This window comes from Dipodomys merriami, unplaced genomic scaffold (genome assembly GCF_024711535.1).
Source record: "Dipodomys merriami isolate MVZ:Mamm:240054 unplaced genomic scaffold, mDipMer1.0.p SCAF_21, whole genome shotgun sequence".
Taxonomy (NCBI): Eukaryota; Metazoa; Chordata; class Mammalia; order Rodentia; family Heteromyidae; genus Dipodomys; species Dipodomys merriami.
In genome coordinates, this window is record NW_027203493.1 from 8,691,697 (window position 1) to 8,710,943 (window position 19,247).

Sequence of the window (19,247 nt, forward strand, 5' to 3'; positions counted from 1 at the left end):
AACAAAAGTTTTTGTTTTTGTTTTTTTGGTCAGTCATGACTCTCAAGAGGCCATCATCAAACAGCTTTGATCAGGAATTACATATGGCCATTTCATGCAGAAAAACTGATATTTAAAAAAATCATGTTCATGGAAGAAAGCTCATTTCTCACCAAGTTTATGTGAAAAGAATTTTATTGGGAGGTTTTATACATATTCAAAATTTAATATTCTCCCTATGATTTTGCACTTACCTTTCTTATCAAAATTATATTAAAAATGTACTTTGTTTTTGTTTTGTTTTATTTTGCTGTGTTCTCTAGAGATGCTCCCAAATGAGTGCATTTTTGAGTTCAGTTTACTCCAATGAGCTGTGCAAGTGTTATCATTTTTCTGTGTACTAAGGTGAGAAGCACCTGGGATAGCTTGCTTTAGTCTTCAGCTTGCTCCATTCTCTGACCCACTGGAGAAGAGAATAAATCAAATCACCACCTGGTCCAGGAATCTCCCTTCCTCTCCAGGCCCATCTCCCCTTTCATCTCTGCCAAAGACTCCTTCAGTGAAAAATCTCCATAGCTCCAAATGGTTGCTATGGCAACCCTGGTGCTGGGAGGAGCAGAATGGGCCTGCCTTTGGGACCGCAGATTCTCCTCTTTAGAGCACAGTTAAACTGGAGGGAAGGTGGGGTCAGAGCACTGGGAGCCAACCCAACCTCCCTAAGTCTCCCACCAAAGATACATCCTGGCCTGGGGTCCCTTAAACACTTGACTCTCATGTTTTATGGAAGGCCTCCAGGTGGATAATTTGTTATAAAGATACACTTTGACTTTACCTGGCCTTTCTTCTAGGGTCCTAGGGCTGTATCATGCCTCATTCCCTGCACTCTTAGCAGTTTCCACCAGACTTGTGCCTTCACCTTGGGTAGTCTATGGTATGGGGCCTGTGCTCAGACTTTGGAATCAGGACATGGGTTCAAATCTGCCTGTGTTGCTTACTAGGGCAAGTCATTTCACCAAGATGAGACTGGTTCTTGCCAACCTATGATGCACCATGTCCCATGTGACTTGATACCTTGTCAAGCTCTCAGTCTAGAGCTTAATTAATAAGGATGCTTAGTTAATGAGGACTGATGTTGTAATTATTTCACCCTCATCTTGATTGATTCCTTCCTTCCATCCTTGTTTCCTTCCTTTCTTTTCTCCCTCCCTCCTTCCTTCCTTTCCTCTTCCTTCCTACGTGGTAATGGGTGATTTAGAATCACCTAGGCTCTCAAGCTAACTCAATAGCACTGGACCACACTGTTCTGTTTTTCTCTGGTTATTTCTGGGATCAAATGTCACTTCCTGCTCAGGCTCACGCATGAGCCGTGATCGCCTACCTTTAGGATTTCTATTGTGTCCAGAATGGCACATAGAATCCGGCTTCCTTCATGGAGACAAGCCTCTGGACTTTTCTGTACTGTGACCCTCCCAATCTTAGTCTCCCAGATATCTTGGAATGACAGGTGCATACCACTGCTCTTAGCTATGGGTTAAGATGGAGTTCCCTGAACTTTTCTACTCAGCCTGACGTGGAACTTCAAGCTTCCTGCTCTTAGTCTCCCAGGTAGCTAGGATTACAGGAGTGAGACTCTGGTCCCTGACTTTGTTTCATAAAATACAACCAAATCCTGCCTGGGGGCCAGATTGTTGTGAATTTCTTTAGCTCTTTTTTTTTTTTTTAAACTTGACTCTCTAAGTAAGATCCTAAATCAGAATAAAACCTAAACTTTGAGCATATAAATAATTCTGATGATTGTGAGGGCAATTAATAAATGAAACCACGAGGAGCTACTCAAAAGAGCCTATGACAGAAATAACAAGGAAACTTACCTGTTATCCAGAGCCATATATACTCCACTGGGGCTTCTGAAGTTGAATTTTCTTGGTGTGTGTGGGGGGTGTTCAACCACATTTGATGACTGACTCTTTGCCTATTTTTATACTATGTTATATTATGGTGGGAGGAAAATTGAAACTGACTGTTTTGACGTTTGAAATATCTTGGCAGCAGACTAATAATTACTAACTAGACGATAACAAACAACACTGATAGTTTAGTTCTTTTGCTGTTTTCGAAGCTATTCTAAACATAGGAAGCGATGTTTTGAGTTGGATTCTCTGAGAAGCAGGCTCTGAGGAAAGGTTAGTATGTGGGATTGTTATGAAAAGTGTCCAATGGAAAAAATCTCCTCCACCCTAGAGGAGGTTGAGGAAGCAGGGGGCTGAGCAGAGGGGGAATCAAATGGGTATAGACAGCCCAGACTACCTCATGAGGGCGGGGTAGTCCCCAGCTCTGTCCATTGGAGGCATTCAAATGATCCAAGATGGCCAGGCTTTCTTACAGTGGGAACATCAAGCCCTTCCCTAAAGGGGGGGTGGGCTGCATATTTGGGGGACTCACAGAAGGTAAACCAAAGCTTTTTTGGAAGCTTGACATTTTGCCTGGTCATTCAGAATCTTCAGCATGTCTGTGGAAACACCAAGGTTAGCAACGTTCCTCCTTCCCAAATACTTCAACCTTCTTTCTTTTGATGAGCCAGCCTAAGCTCAGCTTGGAGCGATCCTGCACTTTATGGACAGTCCCTCAGGCAGACTGACTCCTTCTAGTCCCAGACTACATCCTGACCTCCAGCAAGAGCTGTGGACTTGGACAGCAGCTTCTGTATGTAACCCCACGTCTTCTCCATCCACCGCCCAGGCCATCTTGAGGCTGGGCCGCTTTTCACAGCTGTCTCTGGGCTGGATATGCAGCTTGTGTGCAGCCCATGTGCTGCACAGGTGGTGAACGTCGGTGGTAGACCTTTTTTTTTTGCTGGATCCCATCAGTGCTTGTTGGACATTTCTGTCATGCCACAGGCATTTGTGAGGGTTGCGCATATGCTACTCATTAAATCCACATAAGAAAGCTCTGTGTGTGCGCTATGCTGAGGGAGGAATCAATAAATGAGTGAATGAATGAACTGATCCACTGAGAGTCCTCCATAGCTTGGCCTCTTGTTAGTCAGGTAGGAGAGAAACAGGACTTTTTCTTCTTCAGTCCCTGGATCCTCCTCCCTTGATCCCTCACTCAGTTCCTGATCACTCAGTCTTCCCAGACCCAGTCTCAGGATTTCAGCATTGCTTGAAGCAGTGCTTTCTGCTCCCACCACCATCATTGGTCCAGGTGAGGATGGAGACACAGGTGCAGTTCTCTCTAACCTCCTGCCCATCCTTCCAGGCTCCTTCTACACCCAGTGTGCCTTGTCTTTCTATGACTACATGGAGCCAATCTGATTTGTCTGTGCATCTGCTTTAGTCTATGTAACTAGCATTGTGATGAAGGCCTGGTTCCATCTTTTTGCTAGGCATTATGTTGTTAAAGATGGAGCCAATCTCTGCAACAAGCCTCTAGGCTGTTGCTTCTAATCGTGGTACCCACCATTTATCCATCCCCAGCCATGAAGGCCTAGGAGGTTTCTAAATTTCATCTTCCCTCTCAACTAGCCCTGGGATAGAGAGCCTTGTAATTTCCTTATAGATCTGCACCATGGTTTCTCTTGGATCGGTATCCAGAAGGGAATTACTGGTAATGGCTTACAGGCATATTTAATTCGACTAAACAGACTTACACTTTCTACTCTTAAAGGGGCCTACACTCCTCAAACTCTGTGACTCATTGTGAAACCTCTCAATTCTAAACTGTCAAAGGAATACATATTTTTAAAAATTTATCTGGGTGCTGGTAGTTTATGCCTATAGTCCTAGCTATTAGGGAGTTGGAAATCTAATGATTGCATTTTGAAGCCAGTCTGGGTAGGACTCCAAAACAAGAATTGGAGTTATGGCTCAAGTAGTAAAGCATCAGCCTTGAGCAAAAGAGTTCAACAGCCAAGGCCCTGGGTTCAAACCCAAGTGCTGGCGCGCACACACACACACACACACACACACACACACACACACACACACACACACACACACACACACACACACACACACACACACACACACACAGAGCTTCAGTACTTATTAGTCAAACAAAATTCATGGAATGGATGAAGCCCTCTGGTCTCCAGTTGACAAAGTAGGAATTGGAGGCCTAGATTAGATCTAGCCCCAACCTTGACCTTCTTGTCTGTGCCTCTCCAGGCAAGAGCAGGATTCAGATTAAGTCTTGAACAAAATGTGATCCTCCTCAACCAGCCTCTTGTCAGACTCTGACCCAGGCTTTTGGTGAGTTCTGTGGGTCACGGGCAAGGTCACTAGCCACCCAAGTGATCTTGCCTTTCTCCTCTCATCCAGTGCTTCAGGTCCAGTCCCCTGTCAGAACAGAGGTGCTCCCTACCTGTGCTCCCCCAGACAGCTCCAGCACCCTGCCCAGCACGCCTCAGAAGATCAGCAAGAGTGAGAGAAGGCCAGGGAAGGGGATGGTCTTCCTTCAGGCTACTATAACAAAATGCTAAAAACCTGGTGGCTTTTAAACAAAACTTTTCCCCTCACAGTTCAGGAGGCTGGAAATCCAAGATCGTGGTGCTGCCATGGTTGGGGTATGGTGAGAGCCCCCTTTTCAGTTGCAAACTGGAACTGGTGTCCACACTTGGCAAAAAGAAAGCGAGAGAGCTCTTTGGGCTCCTTTCTCTTCCAAAAGGACATTAATCCCATTCATCAAGGGCTCTCCCTTCATGACCAGTCTACCTCCCAAAGGCCTGGCCTCTAACCTGGGGATTCAATTTCAGCCTAGGAATTCTGGGGGACACAGTCGGTGTATAAAATCCCTGGTGTGTGTTTCAGTTCTTCCAGCAAGAGTGGAGACTGTGCTGGGCACCATCATACATATCTAATTCCAGCAACCAGGAGGTGGAGGCTGAGTTTGAGGTAGCCTGTCCCTACTCCCCCCGCCCACTCCCACACCTACACAAAAGAATGGGCATTGTTGTGGCTTAGGTCTGCCTCAGTGAGTGAGAAAGCATTCCACAGGGAAGAACGTCCCAACCATTGTGTGGCCCCAGACAATGACCACAGGAGTCCCGAGAGTCTTGAACATTTGTTTTTAGAAAAGTATAATAGCTTTATGTTTTCTTGATGTAAATCAGAGCACCTGGACCTCTAGCCTGGCCAACCATGAATTCCCAAATCTCTAGTGGGGCTTCTGGAAGTTGGCTGCATCCCTGCTGATTTTTAGCTTCCTGAAGCCAGAAGCTGGGGGAAGGGAAGGGGAAGGAAAGAGCAGAAGTTCAGCTTCTGAAGGCATCTGGTCCTGGTGGTCAGCCTGACTGGGCTACTTCCTGGCCATGGCTGTGGACAAGCTGCTTCTTGTGCTCAAAGTCTCCGATTCTTCAGTTGGTAGTCACTGATGGTGTCATCCTTTCTTGGTCCTCCTGGAGTTTGCCTCAGGAACTCAGGGAGTGAAAAGGAATAAGGAGAAGCCAGGCTTAGCACACTGTGGCCTTTTCTCCCAGCTCTGGCGTGAACAGTGATTTGTGTTTATTTGCCAAATAGCTACTGAACTGCAAATACTGGAATGTACTATGCATAGTTTAAGCAGGAAGAGACCTTCTTAGACTCTGAGCTATATTGCAAAGAATTTTGGGGAGGTAGGAGAGAGACGAGGTAAGGCTTCTAAGAGCAGTGAGCAGAGCCACCTGGGAGAGTTGGGCTGCCATGGGCTGGAGGGGCTTGGAGCCAGCTTTCCTGCTACCATGGTGGCTTTGGTCTTTGGAGGTTGACCTTGAATCACAGCCACACCCTGTGAGAAGCTGTCTCGTGTCTGTCTGCTTCCTCATGGGGTAGCATGAGGAAGCAGCATCTGCATCTGGTGCTCTCAGGTCAGTGTTTGATTGGTAGATTCAAGTCACATGTCAGTGTCCTAGCTGCAAGGGAACCTGGGAATTGAGTTCTGAACTGCACTTGGTGGATGATGCTTACTGAGAGGGAGTTTCCTGAGCTGGGGCCTGGCGGCATGGTGGTACATGTTTTCTGTAGCATAGAATTTGGGGATGCTGAGGCAGGAGGATCTTGAATTGAGGCCAGCCTGGAGAGGGGGAGGGGGATGAGGGAGAGAGGAAAAGGAGAGGGAGAGGTATCACAGGAAAACCTCCCCAGAGGATGATGAAATATGTTCATGTCCAGACCCTAATGAAGTACTTTGTGGAGATGTAGGGAGATGCAAGGTGGTCAGAGCCACCATGCCCAGGTGTTCCTGTTGAGCAGGGTAGGTGTATTTCCCTGAAGTAATGTTACAGGTGAATATAGGGGCTCATCCAGTCCTGGCCCATCCTGTACCCACTGAATGTACAGCTCCATGGCCAGCTGGTAAGAGACAGGGATTCTAGAACCTTCTTTCCAGGAGTGATATAGAACCATGGAGGGGGCAGAGTTAGCTAGCCTAGGATCAAGTCCCAACTCTTCCACTAGTTATGGTTTTCTTGACTCTTCTGAGCCTCTGTACCTTTGCTTGTACCACAGGGATCTGCACCCATTGCCCGGGGTCTGGCATTCACACTGGTGGTAAAGTTCAATATTGGCGATTAGTGCTAGACTTGACTCTCTTTTGCTTGGAGTTTGCTTTCTTGATCTTACATGAATAAAGAGGATATGCTGAAATCTCCTGCTATAATTGAGGACCTGCCAATTTTTCATCACACTTGTAAGAGTTCATGCTTAATATATTTTCATGCGATGGTCCCTGGGACATTAAAGTTCATGGACCAGACTATGACTTCATTATTGATCATAACTTTTATCAGAATCAAACGACTCTCCCTGCCCTAGTTAAAGCAGGGTGCCCTGAATTTCACATTGTCCACAGGAGCACCCATCTCTTGTTCTTGCTTATCATTTTCCTGGAATAACTGTGCTTAGGTCTGACAGAGCTGGAGGAAGATGGAATAAAATTATCCTAGGGTGGACTGAATTCCTCACCTCCTGTTTTGTGCCCTTTCCTTCTGTTTGGACTGATGGGCAAAACATGGAAGTAGGGAAAGATAGGGGCATCACCTGAACTGGCTGTTGTTCTGAATGAGATCTTTGAGCCCCAAGAAGTGTTCAGGTAGGCCAATTCCTTCATGAATTCACGTGAAGTCATGCGACCCCTGTCTATCACTCTGCTTCTCAGAAGCGGGAGAGCGTGGGTTCTGAAGTGACATATCACAGGATGTTTCCCATTCCAGGCAGGCTTTATACCTGGAAAAGGAAGCAGCTGGAATTGAGACCTGGCATAAGCTTGCTAAGAACAAGTCTGGTCTAGTAACAGGACTTTTTCCTATGATAGACTTGCAAGACTTGAGCAAAGTTAAAAAATATTTTTTTTCTAACAAAGGGCTGGAGTGTGACTCGATGGTGGTAGAGCTCTAGGTTGGACCCCGAGTACCACAAATGAACAAAGAAAACCCCCCAAATTCAAAAGAAGTGAAGAAGGAAAGAGGGAAAGAAGGAAGGAAAAGGAGGAAGGATGGAGAGAAGGAAGGGAAGAATTCAAGAAAGGAGAGGAGAAATGGAAGGGAAGGAAGAAAGGAAGGAAGGAAAGAAGGAAGGGAGGAATGAAGGAGGAAAGGAAGGAAGAATGGAATGGAGGGAGGAAAGGGGGAAAGAAGGGAGGGAGGGAAGAAGGAGGCACAAGAAAGATTGTAACATCTATTTTATTGCTGTGTAACAAATATCCAGATGTAGCTGCTTGAGACAGCATATATTTCTTGTTTGTCCCAGAAAATGGTTTCTGTGGGTCAGGATCCAGAAATGGCTTGGCTGGGCAGTTCCGGCTTAGGATTTCTCATGAGACTATGATCAAGAAGTAGGCTAAGGCATGATGCACTGGGTCGGAGGATTCACTTCCAAGGCATATCTGGGGCTACTGTTAGAATACTTCTTTCCTTTCTGTGTGAACCTGTCCCTGAGGCCAGTTACTCAGTGGCTTTCTTCTCCCAGAGGGAATGGAAGGGGAGGAATGAGAGAAAAAGGAGAGTGAGGGAGAGGGAAGGGAGGGGGAGAGAGGAGAGAAAGAAGAAAAAAGGAGTAGAAAAGTGCAGGGGGGAAAAGTGCAGGATAGGAAAGGGCAGAGGGGAAAGGAGAGGGAGAGAGGAGGAGGAGGAAAGTGGGGACAGGAAGGGACGGAGGAGTGTGTGTGACTTGAAACTGCATGGATCACACTTGGTATGTGTAACACCAGGTAAGGTAGCTTGTGCTTGTCCTCCGGCCCTCATATTCCATTACTGCAACACTTCATCATCCTCCTGGGGCAAGAAAAGTTGAGAGAGACAGCTAGGGAGGCCTTGGCTTAGGCTTAGGAAGGTGTGTGTGTGTGTGTGTGTGAGAGAGAGAGAGACAGAGAGAGACAGAGACAGAGAGATAGAGAAAGAGAGCATGCGCTTGCGCGCATGTGTACATGTGTATCATGAGCTAGGAGGAACATGGCAGAGAGGGGGTACCACTGGAGCCTCCTATGGGCCTTTTCCTCAATTCAAATTGCTCTGTGGACTCTGTCCTGCCCTGAATGAAAGCTATCCCCTTAAGACACTGGCCAGTTGCCTTGGTCAGTGTCTCGTTGCCAGGCCTCAATGGGCCTGTTTGGACATCAGGTGTGTGTTGTGAAACCTGTGATACAAAGAAGGGCTTGTGCCACCAGTCCTGATCTGCAGGAGAGGGAGTGACTCTGTGAGGGGCTCTGTGGGTGGGCTGCAGTGGGAGGAGCTCAGCTCCAGTGGGTCCAACTTGCTCTGCCTCTTAGCAGCTCGGGACCCCTGTCATCCACAGCGGCAGGTCTGCAGGGCCCATATTGTTCTTCATTGATCATTGCTGCCTCCCCTCCCCCACCCCTCCCAGGTATGCGGTTACCTTATCTTAATAAGTTAGAGGCCTCTGGTTTATTTCAGGTGACAGTCCCCAAGGGCTCGCACCTGTGGGGTGGTGATGGTGGCGGGCTCTCCCACTGTAGATCCTTTCACTTGCTGAGATGCTATTTGATATTCCTCTTTGTGTCTGCTCAAGGGAGAAAGAAGTAGGTGACTAGCTGGGAGAGCCCAGTTACACGAATGACATGAAACATCAGGAAAGAATTATCTATTTATGCATCCATGCAGCCATTACCAATCACCCACCTAACCATTCATCATCCATGAATTCATGTATCGATGAACCCGCCCATCCATCATTCATGCATCTGTGCATCCACCCACCTATTTATCCACCCATCCATCATCCAGACACTCATTTGCCTAACCATCTTTCCATCCATCCATCCATTCATCCATCATTCAGGTATCTATTCATCCAATCATCCGTTCATGTCTCTATGAACCCATCCTCTCTCCATCCAACCATCCATCCCAGCCAATCCTGCCTTTATTCATCGCCCTCATCCATCATCTCCATTGAGGTGGACACTATGCCACATTGTCCAGATTCCCTTCTATGCAGGACTTCCTGCCCCTTCAGCTAGGAGTGCTGGTGTCAAAGGACATTTTGTGGTCTCAGCTGCAGAGAGGCCTCTTGCATATCCCTTCCCAAGGCAGCCCATCTTCATGATGGTTGTGCTAGTCAGCAGGCCTAGTGCCAATGGCCTATTAGGATGACTCTGGCCACTGACCTCACTCCTGACTCCTCACGATGCCAGTCCAGGCTGTGGTTGGGTCTGCATTGCAGCTTGACTTCCCCTCTGCAGATTCCTGCTTCTTTCCTCTCCTTCCACAGGTGTGGATCCCAAGGGCTCTTTAATAAACATCCTGGCTCGCCATCTACTTCCTGAGGACTCAACCATCCTTCCATGCATAAATACATCCCTCCATCCAGATGGAAGTCAGGTTATTGGGTCAATGGACTCTATGTGTGAATTCTTATGAGTTGGGCATTACTGGGATCACAGCTATGACTTAAATATGAGTTTTGCCTCCATGAAGCTCACAGTCTAACAGGAATGATCAGACCTCTCTTAGGTCTGATTAAATGATCTGATGGCTCTTAGAAGGAAGAGGCAGGCAGCGTGTCATCAGCTCAGATAACTTCCTCTAAGTGTCCTCAGCTCAGACAACTTCCCTCTGGACTGGGAAGTTGGATGGCTTCACGGAGGGAGTAGCGCTTGAGATGGCCATGATGGATGGGGGATGGGAATCAGAATTTGGGTACGTGGAAATGGGCAGGAAGTGGCTTTCTATGGAGTCTGCACACAGCAGGCAATGTGACTGAGAATCACCTAGTGGAAGGAAAGAGCAGGTGTGACTGCCAGACACAGCTGTGCCTTGGATGACCTCCTGACACTCACTTCCTCCACTCCCCACCAGGCTTGTCTCCCACAGAGTCCTTCCTCTACTTCTAGCTCTTCCTCCCACCTGCCTCTCCTCTGTCCTTACCGGAAGTGTGGCTTGCGCACCAGCCAAAGCCTTGTGGTATAACCACAAGGTGGTGGTGAGGGAGGCAGGGCCACGCAGAGAGGCTGGCAGAGGCCCTCCTGGCTTCAGGGAAAGGAGGTGACTGCCTTTCTAGCGAGCTCTTTCACCAGGGTGCTCAGTCCTTAGGTATCTGCCTCCTCCACCTCACTTTTGGACTAATAAGAAGCCAGATGGGCCCAGCTGGTGAGTGAGAGCTGTGTGCTAACAAGGCCAAGGTTGTAGCATGACCCCTGAAAGAGCCTGGAAGCTTAACACGCAGAGAGGCTGTTCATAGATCTCTGACCCAGGCCCAGATGGTTACCTTGACCTTCACTGGCTACCACAGCTCCTGGCTCCTGTCACTGACGAATCTGTGACCCTGAGCACAGGCTGAGTAGGTGGCTGGCTGCAGAATGAGCCCTGAACACCAATCAATCAGTGAATCAGCCATCTGACAGCTCTATATGGAAGTGTCTAGCAGGGCTGGGTGTTGTGGCAAGCTGCTGGGTTGTGGTCTGCATGAGCTGTGGTTCTGTGGGCACAGCTACCAGGCTCTGCATAGGCCTAGGTGGTGTACCTGGGGCTGGGGGGAGGCACGCTCAAGGATGAGGGCTCTGCTCAGCACCTCAGTGAAACCTTCTACCTGTCCCCTCTACCTGGAAATGTGCAGCCACACACAACCCTTCAGGTAGTGAGTGAGCTCCCCAGGAGAGGAAGTACCTACCAGGTGGGGCCTTCATCAGACCCACCGTTTGCTCATGCATGACCATGCCTCCCCTTCCTTTCCCTTCCCTTGTTTTCTTTATCTGTGTGTGCTGGTACTGGGCCTTGATGGATCTTGCATTCTTGCTCAGCTTTCACTCAACAGTAGCACTCTACCATTTGAGCCATATCTCTATTTCCAGCTTTTTGCTGGCTTATTGGAGATAAGAGTCTCTTAGACTTTCCTGCCTGGTCTGACTTGTCAAATCTCAGCCTTCAGAGTAGCTAGCATTACAGGCATGTGCCACCACTGACTGCCTAATACTTGGTTTTCTCAGTTTTAGCAGGTGTGTCATTGGAATAGGAATGAGGAAGTATGTGTCCCTGGCCATGTAGGGAAGTCCCAATGGGACTGTGTGTAAGGCTCTCTGATTATCCACAGCAAGAAGGCTCTGGGACTTTTGTGTTTCAGACATATGAGAAGAGTCTCAGTGAATCCTGTCCCCCTTCACAGATGGCCATGGTGAGGGGTACAACCTGTGACCTGGCCAGGGCAGCTGTGGATTCCCAGGCTTGCTTCTCTTCCCAGTGTGCTCCTTACAAAGCCCCAAGGCTCCTTGGACTTAATCTCAGCAGGTGAGAGGGCCAGGGAACTCCACCCATGCAGAACACCAGAAAATACTTTGCTTCCTCCAGACTGGATTAATGCCATTCTGCAGCCTCAGCAAGTCTTTGGTTACCATGGCAACTCTGCACGGTGGGGAGGAGCCAGACCTGCCCTGGCTTGGGGATGGGGAGCCTCAGTTTCTAAGGTAGCACCCACCTGAGGCTTGCTGTGCTTTGGGATCCTTGGAGGAGCAGAGAGGACTGGTGACAGAGACGTCCTAAGTCCTGGACCTCTTCAACTCCACGTCCTCCAGCCTCTTGCCATTGGCCTTCACAGAATCTGTCATTGGGCTCCTGGCTCTGACCTGTCTGTCCTCTGGCCTAATCTCTGCTCTCTTCTCTCTGGCTTGGGCTATCTCTGACTCTCTCCTGCTAAAGACATAGTCAGAGAAGGAAGCTGAGGGACAGAATGAGTTTAATGGAATTCTGATGCAATCCAGCCACTGCTATTTAACAACCTTCAATGGCTCCCCAGTCCCCTCAGGATACAAGCCAAACCCTCTATCAAAGCTTACAAGGCTCTTGTGCTCCCTGTCACCCTCCTCTCCTTTCCAGCTGAGGTCCCTTCCTCCAGGGCCCCCTCCACACCAGGAGTCTTTGCAGTTTCTGAGGCCCCCCCCACCCCCCTCCCCAATCTGGCCTCTGCTATCTCCTCCTGGACACCTGGCTCTGCTTACCTAGTTGATTCTATTTGTTCATTCTTCCTTAGCCTACATGGTATGGTGTGTTCTGGGGGAAGCTCAGGCCACGAAAGAGAGCCTGTCTGTACCCAAGTGCTGTCCTGTGATCAAAGCAGAGAACCTGTGGGTCTGAGCTGCCCATCTGCCTGCTGTCCTGTGCTTCTGGGGCATAGCTTGACCAATGGAAGGAAGAGAGGAAAAGAGGAAGGAAGGAAGGAAGGAAGGGAGAGAAGGAGAGAGGGAGGGAGGTAGGGAGGGAAGGAGGGTGGGAGGGAGGGAGGGAGGGGGGACTCACATATTTTGGGCCAGTTTTCCTTTGGGAATCTGACACCTCTTGGGAGTGAGGGAACAGTGGCAGAGAAGTCACTGTCCTGAGAGTTCAGTTCATCAAGCTTCAGGAAACCAAATCAGACCAGACCAAACCAAACCAGTTGGGACCCTGGCAGCTTCAAAGAACTGGAACCCTTAGCATCCAAAAACTGGCACATCACATGGAATCTGCTGGTTCTGGGAGGAGCTGGGTGATGATTGCAGAGCTCCCCAGGAAAGAAAACAGGAGCCCCGAAAATTACAGCCAGAATACTGTAGGAGAAGGTCCACATGGTTAGTGCTCTACCACTTGAACCACAGCTCCACTTCTGTCCTTTTTGCTGGTTAATTGGAGATAAGAGTCTCATGGACTTTCCTGCCTGGGCTGGTTTTGAACTGTGATCCTTAGACCTCAGCCTCCTGAATTGCTAGGATGACAGGAGTGAGCTACTGGCATCTGGCCTCTACTCTTTTTATCTATTTTTTTTTTTTTTTTTAAAGACAGGCTCTGTCTCAGGAAAGGCGTCCCCTAGTGGGTTTTCTGATGGGAGACTGACCGTAGTCCACAGCGTCCCTGGCCTCTGAGGAAACAAACCCTGGCCTGTGCCTCCTGTCCCAGAGCCGGCCCTGCTTTGAGTTCCCTCCTTTCTGCCCCTCTGTCTCATTCTGGTTAGCCCCCACCCCCCATCTTCCCAGAAGGCAATTGGCCTCTGAGACTCATTTGAGCTGTCTATTCCCTTTGGGTCTGGCCCCAGCCCTGGCTCCTGGAGCCCTGGGGGAGGGAGACCTTGTTGTCCTGACATCACGGTAGTACATCCTTCCCCTCTGGGGTGTGTGGAAAGGGGAGAGCTTGGGGGAAGGGCCTCACTTCCTGCCCTGTATCCTAGCTTGCCACAGTCTCAGTATTTCCCATTTCCTCATAGGCGGAGTCCTTGCTGCAGACCCAACAGGCAGCTCTTCCCTAGGGGCTGAGTTCTTGTGGCTTCTGAATAGGGTCACTTAGGGACAGTGAGCCTCTGTGTCAGATGGGGGGGGGGTGTTTGGGGACACAAGGCCGGCTTGCCCTACCAGATCATCCACAAAGGAGCTGTGGGGTGACTTTTACTTTCTTCTTTACGTTAGTTTGATCTTTTCCCTAGTGATCTATAATACATGTTTCCTTTTAGAATAAAAAAATACAACACAACAAACTCAAAAATCTATTTAAGAGTCTCATCGTGTCCACGTTGAACAGCTTCTATTCTGCCTATCTCACAACCAGCCTAGGTCAGGGCAAGCAACTGGTGGGAGATTTGAACTCAGAGCCTTCCTTAGTGTCCTTCCAAGAGTGCGTAGAACACACTGTGGTGCACGTGGACTCCACTGTGCCCCGCTGAGATCACTGACTCCTGGGTTCCCACGCTATATGCATGCATCGTATCTATGTCTGGGTTCTTTTGAAAGCAAAAACAGTTAAGTGCTCTGCTGTTTCAGGGCAGCTTGCCTTTGCCAGGGTGTGCAGATGTGCAGTGCTGTGACCGTGTGCGGAGGGAAGATGGGTGGTTTCACACTTCTGTAGGTGCCCAGTACCTACAGAATTCACATCTCCATGAGCAGCATGGCAGGGCTACTGTGTGGAATTCAAACTCCAGACAATGGAAGGAACAAACACTTTGCAAGTTTGGGGAAAATGATATTCCTACATATCAGGACAGTACAATAAACCTAAAGTAGACCACACACATGTGCACTTACACACACATACACACGCAACTATCATAATTACATTTCTAAACACTGGTGAGAAAGAAGAATCATCAAAGCAATTGAAGAATCCAAAGAGATAATGGAGACTTCTTGTCAGAAATCTATAGTAACTTTGTCAATTAAGAATTCTACAGTCATTGAATATATCCTTCAGAAATGAAGGCATAATGAAGTCTCTTCTAGGTGAACAAGAGGTAGAGAATCTGTGTTCACAACACCTGCACTAGGAGAGGTATTAAAACATTGAAGGAGCCGGGTACCAATGGCTCACTCCTAGCTACTCAGGAGGCTGAGATCTGAGGATCGTGGTTTGAAGTCAGCCCAGGCAAGAAACTCTGAGTCTCTTACTTCCAATTAATCAGCAAAATGCAGGAAGTAGAGCTGTGGCTCAAGTAGTAGAGTGCTAGCCCTGAGCAAAATAGTTCAGAGAGAGTACTCAGGCTCTGAGTTCAAGCTTCACTACTTGCATACAAAGAAACAAATAAACAAGGCAAAATGTTGAAGGAAGTTTTGCAGGCAAAATCAGGGAGAAATCAAACTGCCAGACTGCACAAGGATCTTCACTGTGCCCAGTGAGAGAGTCAATGGCAGGAGGAAAGAGATTATATAGGGGAGGGGGAGGAGAGGGGGCGTAGCTACAGTGGATGTGGAGGTGACCTCAGAGGAGGGAAATGACCTCAGAGCCTGGATACCTCCCACTGCCCCCAGGCATATCAACTGCCTGGGTTACAGTGCTAGGTGGGGACTTCTTGGGTGCACGGGGAGAAAACAAAGGGAAGGAGCCACTTCTTCAGGGTGGACCTAACATTCCAGTCTTTTGGTAGTTAGAAAGGGGGCACTGACTCTCTTTGGCTACTTCCTGATGACAGGGGCATCGATGACATTAGGAATAGAAGGTGTCCATCCGTCTGGGAGCAGGCAGCAGTAACAGTTCCTTGGTAGTGAATGCATGTCTGTGTCTTTGGATGAAATCTGAAAGAAGTCTTACAAGACAGGGGCTGAACAGTAAGAAAAGAAAAAAAGATTAGAAAAGAAAAAAATTGAATGACTTGGAGACAAAAGGAACGAGGTGGAGAGGGAGAGAGAGGAGAGCAGTCAGCTTGGCATTCCTTACTCTCATGATCTTCAGGGGTGCAAGACAGCTTTACCTTGTAGGTCAGAGAGAAGAGCAGGCATATCTTGGAGTCAGTGTCTGTATAGAAGGGGCACAAGCAGGAGCCTTTTATATTCTTGACAGATGAAACCATTGTGGCTGTCCGTTGGGCTTAACTGTGGTGGGAGTGGTCAGCAGGACCTGGTGAGGGCCTGTCCACTTAGGATGTAAACCAGATGGATTAAAGGTCTTGAGAAAGACTTGATCCCCAGGCAATATTGGGAGGGAAGGGCCTTGATGAGGCTGGGGGGAGGCATTCGTCAGCACGTTGACATAATGTATATCTAAGGAAAGTTAGGGCAGGAAGATAATCCATTAGTGGAGTCGTTGGATCGTTAGCAGGGAAATTTCCCAGGGGAAAAGGTCTTCCATACATTAATTCAAAGGGGCTAAGAAAAGAAGGGCTGCAGGGGAGGCGCATATGTGTGTGAGTGCAAGAGGTAACAGTGGGTGCTGGCCAGGGTTGCTGGAGTTCCAAAGAGAGTTTGGTAAGTTGTGTTTTAAGGAGCGAATTAACTCTTTCAACCTTTCCAGAAGACTGAGGTCTATAAAGGATGTAAAGGTTCCTCTGGACATTGAAAGAGGCTGCCACCTGTTGGGTCACTTTGGAGATGAAGGCAGGTCCCTTGTCAGATTGGAATGACCTGGGTAAGCCGAACCTAGGAGCAATTTCTTCTAGTAAGACGGAAGTAACAGTGTTGGCAGTCTCTGATGTTGTGGGCTAGGCTTCCATCCATCCTGAAAAAGTACCTACCATCAGTAAAAGGTATTTTTGCTGTTCATGTGAGTGAAATCTATCTGCCAGTCTTCCCCCTGGGGTATGTCCCTGGACTTGATGTGTGGGAAATGCAGCTGGTTGGAGACCACCTGATGGGGACGTAAGGGAATAAGTGGGGCAGGTCTGGGTAATAGCTTTTAGTCGGGCAGTTAGGCCAGGGCAATAGAGTGAGGATTTAAGAAGGTGGGAGAGAGGCTTGTATCCGATGTGCAGTGCCTGGTACACGTGGGAAAGAAAGCTGTCTGCTTGTGTTTTGGGAAGAACGAGTTGTCCTCCCAAGGACTGGCTGTGCTTCCTGGGAGGCTCCCCAGGGGGTAAGTTCCTCAAGCTCCTGTGGGGTATGAGGCTTGGACTGGAAGGTACTCCAGGAGAAAAGGAGCCGGAAGTTGTCTCTGGGCCGCTAGCTTGGCCTCCTGGTCTGCCTTTGAGTTACCTCCTCTGATAACATACATTTCTGTCTGATGTCCCCGACAGTGAATGATGGCTGCCTGTTGAGGAAGGGAAGCTGCTTCCAAGAGCTTAAGAATAAGTGGAGCATTAATAATGGGGGTCTCTTTTGTAGACAGGAAACCATCCTTCCAGATGGCTGCACATGAATAGAAAATATGATAGGCATAGTATGAACATTAATCCTCTGACCCCTGGCTAAGGTTAAGCCCCTAGTTAAGGCTATAAGTTCCACCTTTTGTGAGGTAGTGCCAGGGGGCAGGATAAAGGTGCAGTTATTAAGGATGACATAGCCTAAGACCCGACTACCCGAGGAGATAGGCATGGAACTGCCATGCATGTACCAGGTGTCTTCCAGGTTAGGAAGAGGGGTGTCCAAGACACCTGTAAAGAGGGGTGTGAGTTCTGCTAAGTTCTCTGTACAGGAGTGGAAAAGAGGGTTAGAGTTGTATGGAAGTAAAGTGGCTGGATTGAGAGGAGGGCAACTTGGGATTGTCAATAAAAGTAACATGAAATAGTTGTAGGCGGGAAGGGGAAACAGAAAACAGGGCTTTGTGAGATAAAAGGTCCTTTAGTCTATGGGGAGAACACATGGTGGTGGGCTCACCCAAAGTGAGTTTTGTGCTCTCCTGGGCCAGCGTAGCTACTGCTGCCAGAGCTCAAGGCAGGCTGGCCAGCTTTTTACCATTGTGTCCAGTTGTTTTGAGAGGTAGGCCACGGGTTTGAAAAAAGGGCCTGACATTTGTCCAAGAGCCCTGAGGCCAATTCCCTATCTTTGTGACATCAAGTAGTAAGGGTTTTTTAGGGTTGGGTAGAGCCAGTGTTGGGGTCTGAAGAAGTTCCTGTTTCGATTCTTTAAACGGGGTGTCAGCGGGCTTTGTGAGGTCCAGGGGCTCTTGTAGGGGGTCCTTGGCCAACTCATAAAGAGGTTCGGCCAGGGTAGCAAAGCCAGGTATCCAAATTCGAAGAAAGCCCTTAAGTCCCAAGAAAAACAAAATGTCCTCCTTGGTCTATGGCATAAAGGGAGACTCAATATAGGCTTTACTATCAAGAGTAATTTTTCTTTCCATCTGGGTTATGGACAGACCTAAATATATTACTTCTAGTCTTGTTATTTTGGGTCTTGGATGGGGAGACCCTATATCCACTGGCCAATAAGAAATTAAAGTCAACTGTGTGTCGGTAAGTCAGGCCAAAGGCAGAGCAAGAGATCATCAACATATGGAAGGATGACACTAGGGGACACCTGAAGAGAACAGAGATCCTTTGCTAATGCTTGTCCAAAAAAAAATGGGGGCTGTCCCGAAGCCTGAGAGAGGACTGTCCAGGTGAGCTGTCGTGCCTTAGAGGTGTCTGTGCCCACCCAGGTAAAAGCAAAGAGGTCCTGACAGTCCAGGTATAAGGGAAATGTAAAGAAAGCATCTTAGATCCAGTACCGAGAAGTGGGTGGTGCCAGTAAGTATTCGTGAGAGTATGCAGGTTAGGCACTACTGGATGGATAGGAAAGACTGCAGCATTGATAATGCACAGGTCCCATACTAGACCATAGGATCCATTGGGTTTAATCGGTTTGTAATTGCGTTTAGTCCACTGGGTTTAATCACTGGTAAGATGGGGATGTTAAAGGGGGAGTTAGTAGTCTGAGAAGTTGTTGTTTAAGAAGGTAGAGGATGATGGGTTTTAAACCTTGCCTATGTTGAAGGGAAATGGGGTATTGGGGTGTGTTGGGAAATAGGTAGGATCTTTAAGCTTAATGAGGACAGGAGTATGGTGTCAAACAATAGTAGGTGAGGAAATGTCCCAGATAAGAGGATTAACAAGATCAGGAGGGAGGAGGAAAGGGTCCTATTGGGGGCCATTAGTGGAGATTTATGTTAGGACAAGAGTAAAATGGGTGTTGGCTGTCTTGGAACTTGGAATGAAAGGGAGGCTTGGAATTTAGAGAGTAAGTCCCTTCCTAGAAGGGGTGTGGGACAGCAGGGTAAGATTAGAAAGGAATGTGAAAAAGGAAAGTTATCAATTCTATAAGGGATTGTTCCATTCCAGTAGTTGCAGGTCAAGTAGGAAGGCCATCTACACCACCACCAAGATCTGAGAGGGAAAGACAGTTATACAGATAACACTGATAAGTGGCTCCCTTATCCAAAAGAAAGGATATAAGTTTACCTACAACCTGAAGAGATATCCTGAGCCCTCCATTGTGATGTTTGTGGGATCTAGTGGCTCTGGACACCATCAGTCGAGTATCTCGGATAAATTGGGCTTCGGTGGGCATGCGGCTGGGGAGGGGCTGGCTCACCTTCACCTTGTAGAGAAGAGGAGGGACAGTCAACTTCCCAGTGTCCTGGTTGTCCACACCTTGGGCAGAGGCAGATGGTGGATGAGGAGTAGGGTGGCTTTCCTTGCCATACT

The 19,247-nt window shown here is 48.2% G+C and overlaps 1 long non-coding RNA gene across 1 annotated transcript; it reads right to left on the reverse strand.

Annotated features, from left to right (window-relative positions):
- Positions 1–7,128: 7,128 nt before the first annotated feature.
- Positions 7,129–15,683, reverse strand: LOC138833741 (uncharacterized). The gene is made up of 3 exons (XR_011373952.1): positions 15,606–15,683; positions 8,826–8,969; positions 7,129–7,178 (listed from the first exon to the last, which is right to left on the reverse strand). It is a non-coding gene; the product is annotated as an uncharacterized lncRNA (long non-coding RNA).
- Between the last annotated feature and the right edge of the window lie 3,564 nt (positions 15,684–19,247).